The sequence below is a fragment of the Schistocerca cancellata genome, chromosome 9, assembly GCF_023864275.1.
Source record: "Schistocerca cancellata isolate TAMUIC-IGC-003103 chromosome 9, iqSchCanc2.1, whole genome shotgun sequence".
Lineage (NCBI taxonomy): Eukaryota > Metazoa > Arthropoda > Insecta > Orthoptera > Acrididae > Schistocerca > Schistocerca cancellata.
In genome coordinates this window covers 160218034-160237861 of record NC_064634.1, presented here as the reverse complement: position 1 = coordinate 160237861, position 19828 = coordinate 160218034, and positions in this window count along the sequence as shown.

Genomic DNA, 19828 nt, shown 5'->3' with positions numbered 1-19828 from the left:
GCACATTAATATTGTTATTCCCTGTTGCATTTTGCCTACTCCTATCTTGCCGCGTCTTAGGAGGCGTCTTGTCGGGCCTAGGGTGGGGATTCTCTAACCTAAAAAACCCCCATGTGCACTCCACACGTACTCCGCTACCCTTGTAGCCGCTTCCGGCGTGTAGTGCACGCCTGACCTATTCAGGGGGACCCTACATTTCTCCACCCGATAGCGGAGGTCGAGAAATTTGCACCCCAGATCTCCGCAGAATCGTCTGAGCCTCTGGTTTAAGCCTTCCACTCGGCCCCATTATAGAGCATCCACCAGCTTGAACAGTCCCCTGCTGACATGCAGGATCCATGGATTCATGAGGTTGTTCCATACCCGTACACGTCCATCCGCTCGATACAATCTGAAGTAGTGTGTAAGCTTAGGGACTGATGACCTTAGCAGTTAAGATTTCACACACATTTGAACATTTTTTTGTCATTCTGTTCCTTCTCCTTCCTAGTGTATTCGACATATTTCTTTCCTCGCAGAGTCTGCGGAGAACCTCCTCATTCCTTATGAGTACATCTGAATATCAGCATCTTTCAATAGCACTGAGTCGTCCGGCTTGCTTTTACCAAATTATTTTGCGATGGTTTTGCTGCGCCTTCTACACTGAAGAGCCAAAGAAACTGGTACACCTACGAATATCGTGTAGAGCCTCCTCGATCATGCCGAAATCCCGCAGCGCGACGTGACATGGACTCGACTAATGACTGTAGTAGCGCTGGAGGGGACTGACACCATAAATCCTGTAGGGATGTCCATAAATCTGTAAGAGTACGATGCGGTGGGGATCTCTTCTGAACAGCATTTTGCAAGGCATCCCAGATATGCTCAATAATGTTCATGTCTTGGGAGTTTGGTGGTCAGTGGAAGTTCCAATGTTCAAATGTGCGTGAAATCTTATGGGACTTAACTGCTAGGGTCATCAGTCCCTAAGCTTACACACAAGCTAAATTATCCTAAGGACAAATACACACTCCCATGCCCGAGGGAGGGCTCGAACCTCCGTCGGGCCCAGCCGCACAGTCCATGATTGCAGCGCCTAAGACCGCTCGGCTAATTCCGCGCGGCCCAGTGGAAGTGTTCCTGAAGCCACTCTGTAGCAATTCTGGACGTGTTGGTAGTCGTATTGTCCTGCTGGAATTGCCCAAGTCCGTCGGAATCCATAATGGATATGAACGGATGCAGGTGATCAGATAGGATCCTTATGTACGTGTAATCTGTCACAGTCGTATCTAGGCGTAGCAGGGATCCCATATCACTCCAACTGAACACACTCCACGCCATTATAGAGTATCCACCAGCTTGAACAGTCCCCTGCTGACATGCAGGATCCATGGATTCATGAGGTTGTTCCATACCCGTACACGTCCATCCGCTCGATACAATCTGAAACGAGACTCGTTCGACCAGGCAACATGCTTCCAGTCTCCTGAGCTGCCTCTGGAAGTACAGCCGGTATTCATGAACAACACGGTGCTCGTGCCTGAGCTTCCCAACAGTCCAATGTAGGTGCTGACTGGCACAGGAGAGGCGTAAAGCTTTGTGTCGTGCAATCATCAAGGGCGCATGAGCGAGCATCGGCTCCGAAAACTCATATCGATGATGTTTCGTTGAACAATTCGCACGCTGACACTTGTTGATGGCTCAGCACTGAAATCTGTAGCGATTTGCGGAAGGGTTGCACTTCTGCCACACTAAACGATTCTCTTCGGTCGTCGTTGGTCCTGTTCTTGCAGTATCCTTTTCCTGCCGCTGCGATGTCGGAGGTTTGATGTTATATCGGATTCCTGATATTCACCATACACTCGTGAAATGGTCGTGCGGAAAGATTCCCATATCCTTCATCGCTACCTCGGAGATGCTGTGTCCCATCGTTCGCGCGTCGACTATAACATCACTTTCAAACTCATTTAAATCTTGATAACCTGCCATTGTAGCAGCAGAAATCGATCTAACAACTGCGCCAGATACTTGTTGTCTTATACAGGCGTTGCCGACCGCAGCGCTGTATTCTGCCTGTTTACATATGTCAGTATTTGAATACGGATGCCTATACTACGTTCTTTGGCGCTACAGTGTAACTCCTTGGATGGTTCCGTCGTTCTGTCGAAATTTTCCCGCTGGAGGATTTCTTGTGCTGCAAACGCGAGGCTTTTGAGCTCTTACGCGTTGCTGTGGTGTTTTCTCTTTGAGAGTAGCGCCTTGGGTTGCGTGGTGGCCTCCACGAGGTTTTGCGGCAGACGCGGACTGAAACGACAGGCGCCGGGGCGGCGCTGTAGTGTGTCTAAGGTGGCTGCTGCTTGTGGAGCGGCTTTTCACTGTCTCGAAGGGCTCTGTTAGTGTCCTGTGAGATCAGGAAACTCTGTGCTATTTTGAAATCCTGTGAAGCGGGCCCTTGTGGAGTCTGCAATGAATTGGTGACATTGTTGCAGACCATTGTGGGAATCTTGTCAGCTATTCTTACTCTGGTATGCCGTCGCCACCGTGTTTATTCTAGCTGGTTTATAGAGGTAAAATATATGCGCGTGCTTTCCTTCTACCGAGTTCTCCGGAAAGCGGAGTGAATTTTTGTACTACGTATACTGTTTCCGCTCACTGTACTGGTGTCGGGTGATATGGGACCCCTGATACGCCTAGATACGACTCTGATAGATGATACGTACGTAATGATCCTATCTGATCACCAGCATCCATTCATGTCCATTAAGCATTCCGACGGACTTGGCAATTCCAGCAGAGTTACGGTTACTCTCAAGTCAACGTTTGAACAGTGTTATGACTTCAAATTGATCATGACTGTTAATATTCTAATCAGTAGCTACTGTCCTTAACAAGTGTGTAAGTGTCATGCCTATGTTTTAGTCATGTTGATTGGTTGTTGTAACAAACCTGTGTTTCAGGTATTTCTACCCAAATTTTCTACATTAACGTGTTGTAAGACCCACCTTGAAGACTGATGTTTTGTTAAAAAATCTAGGAAGCAGCCATTTGACAGTGGGGCTTGTACCTATTGTATTATTTGGATCCAGGTTCTTAAATTTAGTAACCTCAGCTTTAATTTTTCGTGTTGCAAGTTAGTGTTTTTCTTTGAACTACTACTGTTTCTGAAGAGATGCACAACTTCTATAGGCAGATATCGTTTGGAAAGGCTTTGTGCCTGAGGTTTACGTTATTTGGCAATTGTGTATTTAACTTTTCAGTTTTAACGTGTTCACTAGCTGAAATTAGTAATTTTGTCGATCCTTTTACAATCTGTTAACTGCAGTGAACTTTGCTATGGCACCTTTTACAAGGTTTAATAATTTATATGGTAAATGCAAGTTCATTGTTCTGGAATTAAATTAAGTCAATATTCGCGAAACCGCAGCTACGTTTTCTAACTCAGGCTTTAACTTGCTTAGCTCTATTAAAGCTCTATTAAATTTACGTCAGTTCTGAAACCTTTTCCTGTGTTATACCTCTAGTGTCTAAAATTTGTGGGTTCAGCTTGATTTCATGTGGATCACATCACACTGTTAAAGTGTTATTTCTTGCTGCATCATAAATTGTAATATGAAGTAACTAGCATGTGCTATTCATCCTGCGAAATCTAAAACAAAGTTCTTGGTTTTATGTATTGAAGTTCGAATTTCTGTGTAATAAATTATTTTAAGCTAAATGTTTAATGTAATTTCGCCCCTGCATTTTACCAATTCCTTCCCGCTTCTACCACGACAAGCTTCAAACTTCAGAACCTTCGATTCTCCTCTTTTTCGGGTACCCCACGGTATAATATTCACTACCACACAATGTGAGCTGCACACGTACATTCTCAGAAATTTCTCAAAGTAGACTTCTTTTGGCCAGGAAGGCTCCCTTTGCTTGTGCCAATCTTTTTGCGTTCTATTCACGTTATTATGCATCCAAGGTAGCAGAATTACTTAGCTTCGTCTTCTTCGTAGCCCCCAGTTTTGATTCTCGGTTTATTACTAATCTCACTTCTGCACTTTCGTCTTTTTCGATTTATTCTAAATTCATATTCTGTGCTCAGTAGACTGTTCATTCCATTCAACAGGTTCTGAGTATCTTCCTTACTTTCACTGAAAATAGCAGTGTCGTCAACAAAACTTCTGATTATACTTCTGTATCTATCTTTTATATCTCTGATTATACGTATTGAATGACGGGGAAAAAGACAATATCCCTGTCTTCGCTCTTCTTAAACCGACCATTTCTTACTCATCCATTATTATTGTTCTTCCTTGGGTTTTATTCATATTGTCTTATAGCTTCCAGTTAACAGTTTTATGTATTTTGCTATAGATGTCAGTGAAGCAGGTTGATTTTTAAGTTATTTGAAGTCACAATAAGAACATGGCGATACAAGCTGTTGTAAATAAATTGATTGTATCTGAAGATGACCAGATGATCTAAACCAGTAGTAAATTAGGAATTATTTTACTATCAACTCTTGAAAGTTTTGAAGTATGAAACTTTTCAAATACTTACGAGCTGACATTTGTTCAAATTTTTCTTTTATCCGTCGAGCCGCTTTACATTAATGATAAGAATCTCGAGTTTTGATTTACCACAAAATACAAACTCTAAGGAATAACATAAATGATTATAGGTTTTCATTATTCTTACTACAGTGTGTGAGACACATGCAAGCTTTGAGTGAGATACGAAGTACACGTCACTGTAAATTACCTAAATCTTTGCCACTAGCTGTTCAGTCATCACTGGCGATTTTGGGAGCTCTGAAAACTACACTGGAATGATGCCATAAAAACAAGGCTTTATAGACCAGTATTTGTAGACCGTTACAGTTTTTGAGATAACTAATGTAGTATAGGAGACTTAGAATTGCAAAAATTGGCTATAGTGAAGTGGCTCTTTATTTTTTTATAGGCAAATACTTATGCAGTATTCGCCTGCTTCATAACACATTATTTACAAGATGAAATTTTGGACAATTCTGGACTTATAATCATAAGGTAGCACTAAAATCTCGTTTCTGCTAACGGACATCACATTCTGCACTCGGTGGCGTGTTTTCGGTGTTTTTGTTGTTTCTTTTCTTGGGATATTCCCAGGTTATGGCAGTAATGTTTCCAAAGGGAGTTCTTCTACTACCGTTCTGTCTATTACCCTTGGCTTCGCATACCTGGACGACGCAGACAAAGAAAAGGAAAAATTAATCCTTTGTCAATGTTAAGATGTCCCTTCTAGTTTTTGCTGCCTAAGTGCCTTACATTAAAACTCTTGTCACACAGTGTTGTACAATATGACGAAGAGAATTTAAAGTTGACTTGCAAGTTTTCTATTATCCTAATTTCCCTATATTTACCGTACGTGACAAATAGAAAATACGCGCCGAAGTAGGATTCGAACCAGGATCGTTTCCTTCTGGGAGTATTGGACTACCAATGACGCTATTGTCCCGCATGTGATGGACAGAATCACCGTCACGGGATTCAAGAGATTTTTCCACGTTGTCGGATTTCGAGTTCCACGCGGACTGTACTCGAACGACTTGAGTCATCAATTTGTCGACGTCCTCACGATGTCTTGAATCATCTTGTTCCGCTTCAAGTGAAAGAGAATTCGTGACTTCCTGTAGTTTAAACTTCTGTTTCGTATGATTTAACTAGAAGCTTTCTGCAAGAAGTTTTCCTGTACCACACCGAATTTTTCTATTGCTAATCTGGAAGTCAACAAATCTTTTTAATGTGTTGTTGGTTTCTTGAGAGCTAGGGCAACAGATTTTTAAGATGTTTTGTTGGTGTCTCGAAAGCCTACGACTTAATTTTTCAATTTTTTTATATTTTCTTTCAGTTCTTTAATACATTTCACCTAGTTCATATCTTCTCTGGTATCAGAAGTCCTGTCTCTATCGTTTCATCACAGAGATTTAAATGACATTGGTAAAATTACATTAAACGAGTTCGGATACATTACTACTTACAGAGAACCATACTGAAGAAACCATTACAGGGTTTGTTTGGAACATGTTAGGAAAGTAAAACACATATTCTACACAGGAATTGGAGTGGTTGGATTGTAAGTGACGCGGTTTTCTAGAATATGCCAAGGAAACACATAGCCATTCCAGGAACACTAAACTAGGGGAGATATGTACAATATTCTTTGTCCTTTGTGAATTTCAGCACAGAAGCGGAAGTGGTCGATACTGCACTCAGATCTTTGCGATGTGTCTTAATGAAATCATTTTTACGTGAACACGGACGCAAAAAGCTTCATGTCCTCTAAAGAAAAATAATTTATTTAGTACATTCTCTGCGAATTTACGCTGTTTTATGATGAAGCAGATAAGCCATAATTATTTTTTTCGAGAAATGTGATGCCATCGTTAATGTCACGTGTGAGAAACGCAGCGCGGCTCGTCACGAACTTGTATGACATCAGTTGTGAATGACAGTGAGTACCTAGAATCGTGAACGCATGGGAAGGCTGGCAAAAGCTATTCCTCTTTCTCTCTTTTTAATTTCGTCTTAGTCACACTACAAATCAGTGAGAAATGGATTTCTTTTCTTCAGTGAGCAAAAACGGTCTTTGGAAGAGAACCAGGAAGGACCTATCGAAAACAGTTTACTGGTGAAATACCGACAACTGTACAATAGATCAGTCGATAGATAGGTGGTATTGAAACGCGTTTGGCTATCAGATTAACAATACGTGAAGGCTTCTACGGCGACAATAGCAGAATTTTATCGGAAGAACTCTCACAAAACCCGAAGAAACTCTGATCTTGTGTGAAGGCTGTCGTTGGCGCCAGCGTTAGCGTCCAGACACTCACGGATGACACAGGAACCGAAACTGCGGATAGCAAAGCAAATCGGAACTGCTTAACTACGTCTTCCTTTACAAAGGAAAATTTGGGAGAAGGTCGTGATTTAAACCGTATACCATTGCAAAGACGAATGATACAAATATTAATGTCTGTGGTGCTGAGAAACAGGCGAAAACGCTAAAATTAAATAAAGTTCCAGGCGTTAATAGAGTCTCCTCCAAATTCTGCAGAGAATTGAGTTAAACCATAATACACCGTAGATCCCTTGAACAAAAAGTTATACTCGGTGGTTCGAAGAAATTGCAGGTCAAACCTGTCAACGAGCTGCTGTAGCAGAAGTGATTCACAAAAGTACCGCACAATGTCTTTGACATCAGTCTGTTGTAGAATCTTTGAACGTAGCCTGAGCTCTGTGTTCATTCTGAACACAGTGATCTGTTCCACGCCATCCAGCAAGGATTGAGAACATATTTCAGTTATGCGAAGCTCAAGTAGCGATATTCTCACATGGCATCTTGAAAGCCACGTTTCAAGACAGTCACGTAGATGCAGTATTTTTTGACTTACGAAGAACATTTAACAGTCAAAACCAATGATTATTATCGCATGCACGATCGTAGAGCGTAACAAAACAAAAATTATAACTGGACTGAGGGTTTCTTGGTAGGGAGGACGCAGCATGGTTTCTTGTATGAAGATGTATAGGCAAAAACAGAGGTGTGCCGCGGATTGTATGTTGGGACCCATACTGTTTATGTTGCAAAGATATGTTATTGGTCTGTCAGAGCAGATTAATAGTAATCTCAGGTTTTTTTGAAGATAGTACAGTGAAGTACAATAATGGTATTTGACAAAAGCTGCAGAAATATTCAGATATTGATATGATATAAAAGTACAACATCCTGTAACTTGTAGCAATAAACAGACACTTTAAAAATAACAATATTTACGTACCATCAACCTTTAATACAACATCAATCTCCAGAACCTTGTAACTGGGAAAACAAAAGTCCAGAATAGAAAGGACTATCTCTTGGGCCGGCCGGAGTGGCCGAACGGTTCTAGGCACTTCAGGCAGGAACCGCACGATTGCTACGGTCGCAGGTTCGAATCCTATCTCGGGCATAGCTGTATGTGATGTCCTTAGGTTAGTTAGGTTTAAGTAGTTCTAAGTTCTAGGGGACTGATGACCACAGATGTTAAGTCCCATAGTGCTCAGAGCCATTTGCATCATTTGACTATCTCTTGAAGTTAGCCCGCATCTCGTGGTCGTGCGGTAGCGTTCTCGCTTCCCACGCCCGGGTTCCCGGGTTCGATTCCCGGCGGGGTCAGGGATTTTCTCTGCCTCGTGATGGCTGGGTGTTGTGTGCTGTCCTTAGGTTAGTTAGGTTTAAATAGTTCTAAGTTCTAGGGGACTGATGACCACAGATGTTAAGTCCCATAGTGCTCAGAGCCATTTGCATCATTTGACTATCTCTTGAAGTTAGAGAAGTCGCGCCTACCATAGGATGCAATCAATGGCGCAAGATAATAACGTGGATAAGATCGCATGGTTCAACAGAAGACAGTCCGCCCTCAATAGGTCAGTGTTCAGCGCGACAGAATGTCAATTCTAAGAGCCCGGGTTTGATTCCCGATAGGGTCGGAGATTTTCTCCGCTCGAGGACTGGGTGTTGTCCTAATCATCATCATCTCATCCCCATCGACGCCCAAGTCGCCGAAGTGGCGTCAAATCGAAATACTTGCACCCGGCGAACGGTCTAGCTGACGGGAGGTCCAACTCACACACAAGACATAGCACGGTAGCGCTGATAACCCGAGAAATGCTTCCGGATGTATCACCTATAATCGAGTACTATCGACAAAGCACTGCGTCAATACAGCAGGGCGAACAAGGAATACGGCAGAGTCCCGCGGAGTCGAGAAAAGTCGTACTCAAACGACAGTGCTAGAGAGGAGGCGATGCCTTAGCATAGATGGCGATGATCCGCTTGAGCTGACATCGGCTTTCCCTGCAGCCGGTTGCATCGCCAACGTTATCCTTCCCTAAAGGGCTAGCTTCCGTGCGCGGCAGTTACGTAACGTAGTTTCCGCCGCTTATAGCGAATCCTGTAAACCAAGGTCTCTGATATCGATGAATCTGAGTCCATCGATGGCTTTAAATGACGAGAAAGGTAAAACTGTGCACTTCACAAAATGATAGAAAGATAGTATCCTATGATTACAGTATTGGAAGAAAGCTCAGGTTGCTCATGTATACAAGAAGGGTAAAAGAACGGACCCGCGTAAGTACAGACCCATATCCTTAACATCAGTTCGCTGCAGAATTCTCGAACATAATCTGAATTCGAACATAATAAGTTTCCTTGAGAAAGGAAACCTTCTGTGCACAAATCAGCACGGTGAGACACTCAGCTTGCCCTTTTCTCGCATGACATCTTGCGAGCCATGGATGAACAGGCACATTACATATTCCTGTATTTCCGGAAAGTGTTTGCCCACTGTAGACTGTTAAAGAAGTAACGATCGTACGGAATACGTTGCCAGATATGTGAGTGGCTCGAAGACTTCTTAAGTCCTCGAAGGCGAGTGCTCATCAGAGACCTTCGCCAGAAGTGTCCAAGGGAAGTGTGATAGACTCCTGGAAATGGAAAAATGAACACATTGACACCGGTGTGTCAGACCCACCATACTTGCTCCGGACACTGCGAGAGGGCTGTACAAGCAATGATCACACGCACGGCACAGCGGACACACCAGGAACCGCGGTGTTGGCCGTCGAATGGCGCTAGCTGCGCAGCATTTGTGCACCGCCGCCGTCAGTGTCAGCCAGTTTGCCGTGGCGTACGGAGCTCCATCGCAGTCTTTAACACTGGTAGCATGCCGCGACAGCGTGGACGTGAACCGTATGTGCAGTTGACGGACTTTGAGCGAGGGCGTATAGTGGGCATGCGGGAGGCCGGGTGGACGTACCGCCGAATTGCTCAACACGTGGGGCGTGAGGTCTCCACAGTACATCGATGTTGTCGCCAGTGGTCGGCGGAAGGTGCACGTGCCCGTCGACCTGGGACCGGACCGCAGCGACGCACGGATGCACGCCAAGACCGTAGGATCCTACGCAGTGCCGTAGGGGACCGCACCGCCACTTCCCAGCAAATTAGGGACACTGCTGCTCCTGGGGTATCGGCGAGGACCATTCGCAAGCGTCTCCATGAAGCTGGGCTACGGTCCCGCACACCGTTAGGCCGTCTTCCGCTCACGCCCCAACATCGTGCAGCCCGCCTCCAGTGGTGTCGCGACAGGCGTGAATGGAGGGACGAATGGAGACGTGTCGTCTTCAGCGATGAGAGTCGCTTCTGCCTTGGTGCCAATGATGGTCGTATGCGTGTTTGGCGCCGTGCAGGTGAGCGCCACAATCAGGACTGCATACGACCGAGGCACATAGGGCCAACACCCGGCATCATGGTGTGGGGAGCGATCTCCTACACTGGCCGTACACCACTGGTGATCGTCGAGGGGACACTCAATAGTGCACGGTACATCCAAACCGTCATCGAACCCATCGTTCTACCATTCCTAGACCGGCAAGGGAACTTGCTGTTCCAACAGGACAATGCACGTCCACATGTATCCCGTGCCACCCAACGTGCTCTAGAAGGTGTAAGTCAACTACCCTGGCCAGCAAGATCTCCGGATCTGTCCCCCATTGAGCATGTTTGGGACTGGATGAAGCGTCGTCTCACGCGGTCTGCACGTCCAGCACGAACGCTGGTCCAACTGAGGCGCCAGGTGGAAATGGCATGGCAAGCCGTTCCACAGGACTACATCCAGCATCTCTACGATCGTCTCCATGGGAGAATAGCCGCCTGCATTGCTGCGAAAGTTGGATATACACTGTACTAGTGCCGACATTGTGCATGCTCTGTTGCCTGTGTCTATGTGCCTGTGGTTCTGTCAGTGTGATCATGTGGTGTATCTAACCCCAGGAATGTGTCAATAAAGTTTCCCCTTCCTGGGACAATGAATTCACGGTGTTCTTATTTCAATTTCCAGGAGTGTAGAACGCCTATTATTTTTATACATATAAATGATCTAACGGACATGGTAAGCAACAGTGCGCAGCTGTTTGCTGATGATGCTGTGGTGTACGGGAAAGTGTCGTTGAGTGGCTCTAGGAGGATTCAAGATGACTCAGAATAAATTTGTAATTGGTGTGATGAATGTCAGTTGCTTTAAATGTAGAAAAATGTAAGTTACTACAGACGGCAGCAAAAACAATAGCGTGATGATCGAATACAACATTAGAAGTGTGTTGCTTGACAGCTTCGATTAAATATCTAGGGGTAACGTTGCAGAGTGATATGAAATGGAACTAGCATGTAATGTAATGAAGGTATTAGGGAATGGTCGACTTCGGTTTATCGGGAGAATTTTAGGAATGTATGGTTCATTTGTAAAGGTGACTGCAAATAGAACGCTTGTACGACCCACTATTGAACACTTTAAGAAAGACGTCGAAGCAATTCAAAGGCGTGCTACTAGATTTCTAGATTTGTTACCGGTAAGTTCGATCAGAACACAAGAATTACAGACAAGCTACGTGAACTCAAATGAGAATCCTAGACGTAGATTTCGCGCAAGAACTACGAAGATAGTATAAGACAAATTAGGGCTCGTACGGAGACATGTCTAGATGGTCGTTTTTTCGTCGCTCCATTTGCAAGTGGAGCAGGAAAGGAAATCGCAAGTAGTGGTACGTGGCACCCTTCGCCATGTACCGTACGTGGCTTGCACAGTATACCCGTAGATGAGGATAGTAAAGCCGCCCACCCAGTCTGCAATTAATCGTAGCGGGAAACAAAGAGAGAGAGAGAGAGGGAGGGAGGGGGAGAGAGAGAGAGAGAGAGAGAGAGAGAGAGAGAGAGAGAGAGAGACAGAAAAAAGTAAAATTAATCCAGAAAAACCGATTACAGATTCATAATGATGACGAGTTTATTGCTGCCAAGAACGGGCCCCTTAGCTGTCTAATTAAAAAGGCCACTAATTAAATTAATTTGAATATAATAGCTAATTCTCTCAGGTCAACAAAGACTATTGATGCCATGCCTGCATGGCAGACTATCTGGTGAAAGGAGCTAAACATTTTTTTCTGTTCACCACTCAATTAGTATTATAGTACGTCAAGTGGCGAGTTTTCTTAAAGTTCTCAAATCCGACGAGAGGACACACCGGTGTGTGCTGATACCAACTACCCGCGAGTTCAAAGAAATCTACATCTACATATATACTCCGGAATTTAGTGAGCAGCCCCCTCCGTTCAGCGCGCCGTCTGTCTGCAAGTGTGTCCCACTTCAAACTTTCTATGAGATTTGTAACGCTCTCGCGATGGCTAAATGTACCAGTCACGAATCCTGTTGCTCTTCTTTGGACCTTCTCAATCTCTTGAATCAGACCCAACTGGTTAGGGTCCCATTGAGACGAACAATACTCGAAGACTGGACGAAGTAACGTATTGTAAGCTATTTCCTTTGCTGAAGGACTGCATCGCTCTAGGATTCTACCAATAAACCGCAAGCTAGAGTTCGCCTTACCCGTTACTTGTGTAATCTGCGTATTCCATTTGAGATCATTTCGAATAATCACACCCAGATACTTGACTGATGTTACCACTTCCAAAGACCGGGCATTTATTTTGTACTCGTACATTAATGGGGATTTTCGCCTTGTTATATGCAGTAGGTTACACTTACTAATATTCAGAGATAACTGCCAGTCATTATATCACGCATTTATTTTCTGCAAATCCTTATTGATTTGTTCACAACATTCGTGTGATACTACTTTCCTGTAGACTACAGCATCATCGGCAAACAGTCTAAAGCCGCTGTCAATGCCATCAAGCAGATCGTTTATGTAAATCGTAAAAAGCAGCGGACCTATTACGCTGCCCTGGGGCACATATGAAGTTACGCTTGTTTCTGTTGAAGTCACCCAGTTTAGGACGGCATACTGCTCCCTGTCTGTTACAAAACTTTCTATCCAACTGCATATGTCATCGGATAGACCGTAAGCGCTCACTTTTTGGAGCAAGCGACAGTGCGGGACTGGCTCGGTAACCTAAAACGTCAAACGGCCAAATTGTTCCATCAGCTCGAGGCCACAGGAACTGTTAGCACCTCCTTCCCAAATTATCTTCGCATCGGGCACCTCTTCGCTTCCCTTAAAAGCATACTGTGATACTGTGTGGTGTCGTCCGAAGTAACAAAATCACAGGGACCCGACCTCCGGCTCTTCAGCTGTACGCAGCCACTTGAAGATGTAGGACGTGTCACTCCTTGAGTAGCCGCAACGTGGAAGTCTCATCTTAGAATAAGGCTGTCTCTCCATCACCATGGGAGCAGCAACGTTTATGGAGCAGATACCAGTCAGGTAATATGGTAAATGATCGGATGCTTGTACCAACTATGGTAACTATCATCATACACTCATAGCGGAGGTATCGCTCGCATTCGGAATCGCGCATCCGTCAGCAGTAATGCAGTAAGCTGTCCCCTGTTTCCGATATCAGTGGCTCAACTTTCGCCAATAGGGCTCTCTCTCTCTCTCTCTCTCTCTCTCTCTCTCTCTCTCTCACACACACACACACACACACACACACACACACACTGACACACTGTAGGTGCTGGTCTTCGATTTCGTTTTCTTCAACGAATTTCTTGATGTGTTTATAATGTCTAATACCTGGCCTACAGCAGGAAGGCAGCTCTTCAAATAATTTGTAACCGGGCGAGAGGGAAAGTCTAATTGTGTGACAGAGATACTCACTCTATGTTTCTTCCCGTTTACAATATGCTTTCATGTTAAACCTCACTGAAAGCCTTTCACTTACTGTAGCTTTCCCCTGTCCCTTTCTTAATAATTGTATAATTGATTAGTCATTAAATACTTGCAAGTAGGTGACAAAGACGGATGCCAGCGAGATGAAGAGACAGAAGATCGGCAGTTTAGTGACTCTCGCGCCGTCCGATAGGGGAAGGTGTTAGGCATGCTTCATTTTTTTTATCTCACCCTGACGTGAAGACAGCTGCAATCATGGTAACACTTCGTCATGGCTAAATGATAAAAACTCTAGTTGCTACAGGTTCATTGTAGGATAATGGGGAAAAATGGTTCAAATGGTTCTGAGCACTATGGGACTTAACATTTGAGGTCATCAGTCCCCTAGAACTTATAACTACTTAAACCGAACTAACGTAAGGACATCACACACATCCATGCCCGAGGCAGGATTCGAACCTGCGACCGTAGCGGTCGTGCGACTCCAGATGGAAGCGCCTAGAACCGCTCGGCCACACCGGCCGGCGATAATGGGGAAACGGAATCAGTTTACAAAGAAAATTGCTACACTTGTGTCATCATACCAGAGTATTCCTATGGTTTGTGGCACCCGTGCGAAATATAGGATGTTAACGGACCAGGAGGCTGTGCAGATGTGGTGGCGCTGCAGGTGCATAATGTCGAACTTGTCGAGCCTGCGAAGGCGGTTGTCATACACCTAAAGGCGTCAGTTAAACCGCGTTGTCTGGAAATATATTGATGATATGCGATTTTACCTCATTGGTTGCCTTCTCCGGCGCGGAATAAGAGTTGCTGAATCGCACAACCATATGCGGGGAGGAATGTGGAACAGCATCTGGAGGCCGACTGACTGTGCCAGCCAGGACTCAACAGCGGTGTCTTACAAGTAGTCAGACAGAAAGTCTGCAGGTGCAATCCTACAGCAGCTCGCCAACAGCAGGTGCGGCACGCCTAAATGCTCTCGAAGACGGACGAGCGCTTAGACATGTACCGAAGACATACAACTGACGGCGGCTATCGTGAAGGCGGTTGCCTAAGACCCCAGTTAGCAACACAATGAACAGCCAAGGAGGCAGTACTCAGGTGCCTCGCCCAACAGGTTGCATTTGACGGCTTGCAGTCACTTGATACAGGCCTTTACCAGAGGAAGGCCGAGCTCGTCTGCATCTTCTGTCAGTCACGGATGTGGTCAAACAGCAGTGGCAGCTTGCAGCTGCAGTTGCCCAGTAGCTGCAGTCTCGGAGGCGAAGTCTCCACACAGGCAGCAGGTAGCACATCATGATTCGCCACGAAGTTACTCTATAACTAGCGAGACTGTCATTCTGTTAGAACCAGAGATGCGGACTGGATGACAAGACACATAGACTGAGGCTTCTGAAACAGAGGTATTTAAGCTCACATAACGTCATTGCGGCAGGCGATGTGGTCGTTTGCCGTCATTAACTACAGGTGTCAGCCGTCCAGTCTCCAATGTGCCAGTTTTCTTGCATTCGCACTTTTCATCAGTGCTAGGATGCCACGGAGCGACTGAGCTCGGATGTTACACGTCATTACTCTGCACTGCGTGGGCCACAGTGTTATGTCCTAAAGTCAAGCGCCGGCACGCCAGTCAATAACGACAGAGCAGAGAGGGCTGTGAAGAAGACTTCGCCAGTTGCACGCTGACTGACCCCTCTCCAGGACGACAATGCAACAGCAGCGGCCTCTACGCGAAGAGGACATAAGCGCCGCGCCGACTGGTCACGACCCACTTTTACAGCAACATCAAGTTTAGGCACTTCAAAACCAGCTACTTAGGAATTGTATATACTGAAAAAAATTGTTTATTTGCATGTCGCCCTTTGCTTGCGACACTTCTATGTTATTGTCAAATTTAAGTATTGTCAGCATTCATTTCGTAATAAAACTCATTAATGCGATTTGTTTGAATGTTGTCTAGCTATCCGAGAAGGCAGGCTTCCTAGACCCCACATATTTGACGTCAAGGCAGGATTCAACACACATAATTACTTAATGAGTGATGTCATACTATGCCATTAGCACACGTTGCTTATGGCTCGGCTTGGTTTGTTAACGCTTTTCGAGTGGCGCCCTGTCTTTTGCAACATTGGCACTCGTTACATGCTCCAGATTCCGATAGTGACACACCGTATGGTTTTCCGCTGTCCCCATCAAGTAATAATTTGGAAAATTTATATGTGGATTTGCTGTGTAATAATATACAAACTATAGGTATAGTCACAGGTTTTTTTTTACCGTTAGAAGAGCGTCGTAGTGGTACTGAAAAACCTCAAGTAGCAGGAACTTGAAGATGTGAGCGGCGTTCAACAAGTAATGCAACTTTTTTTTTCTGAAAGCTGCTTGTTTTTATTCGGGATTCCAATACACCATCTTATTCCCCATTCTTTTGGATACAAAACCCTATTTTTCAACATAATCGCCGTTCAATGTGGCGGCCTTACGCCAACGTACCGGTAGGGTCTACCCTTCTCTTCATCCGTTGCATCCCATGGAGTGCATCCTTCATTGGGACGGACACATGAAAGTCGGTGGGTGTTAGACCCATGCTGTAGGATGAGGAAGAAGAGTCCAATTAAGTTTCGCGAGCTCCTCTCGAGTGTGCTGTCGCACTGTCATGGAGAAGGAGAAGTTCGTTTGCATTTTTATGGCGACAAACACGCTGAAGTCATTTGTTCAACTTCCCCAGGGTAGCGCAATACACTTCCGAGTTGAACGTTGCACTATGAGGAAGGACACCAAACAGAACAACCCGGACGAGAGGTGGTGTAGCATGCACCTCATGGATTACAGTTTTGTTTCCGGTTCGAAGTGATGGATCCATGTTCCATTGCCTGTGACGATGTTCGACAAAAAGCTATCACGGTCAGCCTTATAACGCGCAAGCAATTCCACACAGATGGTTCTTCGTTACTCTTTGTGTTCTTCTGTTAGATGACAAGGAACTCAATGGTCGTACATCTTCGAGTACCCCAACTGGTGGACGACTGTGTCAGCACTACCAACAGAGAAGTCCAGTTGTGCAGCGAGGTGTTTGACTGTGATCCGAATAAGAGTGTCCGCACGCTCCAACACTGCTGGAGTCACAGCTGTGTGTAGCGACCGGCACGTGGGACATGGACAAGTTTATGCGACCTCGTTACAATGATGACAAACGCCTTGCTCATCGAATCACCGTGCTTTTGTTCACTGACAGGACTTCGTAAATATTCTGCAAGCACCAACGAATATCGGCGATGCTCTGATTTTCTACTAGAAGAAACTCAATGACAACTCTCTGTTTGAAATGCACCTCCGATACGGAAAACATTTTGAATCCTATATACAGGGCTATTACAAATGATTGAAGCGATTTCATAAATTCGCTGTATCTCCATTCATTGACATATGGTCACGACACACTACTTAGAAAAACTCATTCGGCTGAAGCCGCACTTCAGGTTTCTGCCGCCAGAGCGCTCGAGAGCGCAGTGAGACAAATTGACGACAGGAGCCGAGAAAGTGTATGTCGTGCTTGAAATGCACTCACATCAGTCAGTCATAACAGTGCAACGACACTTCAGGACGAAGTTCAACAAAGATCCACCAACTGCTAACTCCATTCGGCGATGGTATGCGCAGTTTAAAGCTTCTGGATGCCTCTGTAAGGTGAAATCAACGGGTCGGCCTGCAGTGAGCGAAGAAACGGTTGAACGCGTGCGGGCAAGTTTCACGCGTAACCCGCGGAAGTCGACGAATAAAGCAAGCAGGGAGTTAAACGTACCACAGCCGACGGTTTGGAAAATCTTACGAAAAAGGCTAAAGCAGAAGCCTTACCGTTTACAATTGCTACAAGCCCTGACACCCGATGACAAAGTCAAACGCTTTGAATTTTCGGCGCGGTTGCAACAGCTCATGGAAGAGGATGCGTTCAGTGTGAAACTTGTTTTCAGTGATGAAGCAACATTTTTTCTTAATGGTGAAGTGAACAGACACAATGTGCGAATCTGGGCGGTAGAGAATCCTCACGCATTCGTGCAGCAAATTCGCAATTCACCAAAAGTTAACGTGTTTTGTGCAATCTCACGGTTTAAAGTTTACGGCCCCTTTTTCTTCTGTGAAAAAAACGTTAGAGGACACGTGTATGTGGACATGCTGGAAAATTGGCTCATGCCACAACTGGAGACCGACAGCGCCGACTTCATCTTTCAACAGGATGGTGCTCCGCCGCACTTCCATCATGATGTTCGGCATTTCTTAAACGGGAGATTGGAAAACCGATGGATCGGTCGTGGTGGAGATCATGATCAGCAATTCATGTCATGGCCTCCACGCTCTCCCGACTTAACCCCATGCGATTTCTTTCTGTGGGGTTATGTGAAAGATTCAGTGTTTAAACCTGCTCTGCCAAGAAATGTGCCAGAACTGCGAGCAAGCATCAACGATGCTTTCGAACTCATTGATGGGGACATGCTGCGCCGAGTGTGGCAGGAACATAATTATCGGCTTGATGTCTGCCGAATCACTTAAGGGGCACATATCGAACATTTGTGAATGCCTAAAAAAACTTTTTGAGTTTTTGTATGTGTGTGCAAAGCATTGTGAAAATATCTCAAATAATAAAGTTATTGTAGAGCTGTGAAATCGCTTCAATAATTTGTAATAACCCTGTATAGCGCCGCCAGCTGTCGGAACGTCATGAAACTGTAGGGGCCGATACGGGAATATTCCACAAAGGCTTGCAACTAATTGTGTAGTTTTTCAACGGAAATTGGCCGAAAAAAATGTTCTGCATTAATTACTGAATGCTCCTCGTAGATGCCAACTATCCCTCAAAACCCTGCTTAAAATGTTTCTGTAACCAGTATTAAACGAGGAATCAATGCACATACTTTACTCCCTTAAATATCACTCCGACTAAAACAAGATTAGACACATTACAGCAATCATAAACATATTTAAGCAGTCATTCCTACCGCGTTTTTAGACAGGTATTAGTTTCTGATTCCTGATTCCATTCCTTCACTTTTATGGACTGGACATTAATCATAGATAGTAGTTTACCAAATGAAGAAGGCTGAGAACTTTGCCTAACCACGCCATCTGTTACTCTGCGGCATTCTGTAATAATTCCGTATACCATATGACGTAGCACTTTTGTTATGAAATTACAAATCTTATTTATAATAGGCCCGTTGTTTGTGCACCGTATGTGATCCACACCTAGTTTCCTAACCAGAGCATAATATTTTCTTCCTTGTCCAAATTATTCACTCAGTACTTATGATATTGCGCCGTGCGCGACTCGCGTTCATGCTGTTTATTGCTTGTCATCTTGTCTTTATGGTACTGCTGCCTCGTTTTATATTCGATTTACTGGCGTCACTAAGTTGTTGGCTTGGCTGCCCATGAGTGGTAGCAGCAGCGCTTTTCCATAAGAGCACTGTCGTATTATGTTTGGAGCGACCGCTAGTATTTCTGGGTCGTCGTGTGTCGGGTGTTCAGTGGGGATGGAGCTCCAGTGAGGGCCAGACAGTCAGTACTCGCCCGACCGTTTCTGGGGCTCTTCAGTTGGTCATCTTGCGGGACGTGGGTCTGTTCCTTCCTTATGCAGAGATGTCGAGTGGCCAATGGGCCGGTGTTCCCTCTGCATGGTTGGGCACGAGCCAGTGTCTTCTGGTCGTCATGTGTCCGAGTTGCGACGGAGCAGCAGTGACGGTCGAACAGCCATGACTCGCCCGACCGTTGCCGAAGAACCGTGAATTTACCTCCAAAACCTTTTCTTAAGAATTTACTTTATTTACTAACGATTCATCAAGAACATTAACACATTTAATCACACTATGTGAGCGTGGAAGTAGTTGCCAGTGGGTAACTGATGAAAACAAATTTAATTTCTTTCAACAAAGGGAATTTTATTCCTAAAAGCCCCCCCCCCTTTTTTTTTAAGCAGATTTAAAATTATAATCAGAAAGCACCCTCAAAATATCAAGTTACAATTTTATTCAGAGGCAGAAAGAACAAATATTGACAGTATGAGCTTTCGGGCTGAGAACCTTGCCGCTGCCTTTTGACAAGGCCGTAGTCACGACCGCTCACAGCAACCTCTGAAAGACTACACTGGTGCAAATCCGCAAAACACCA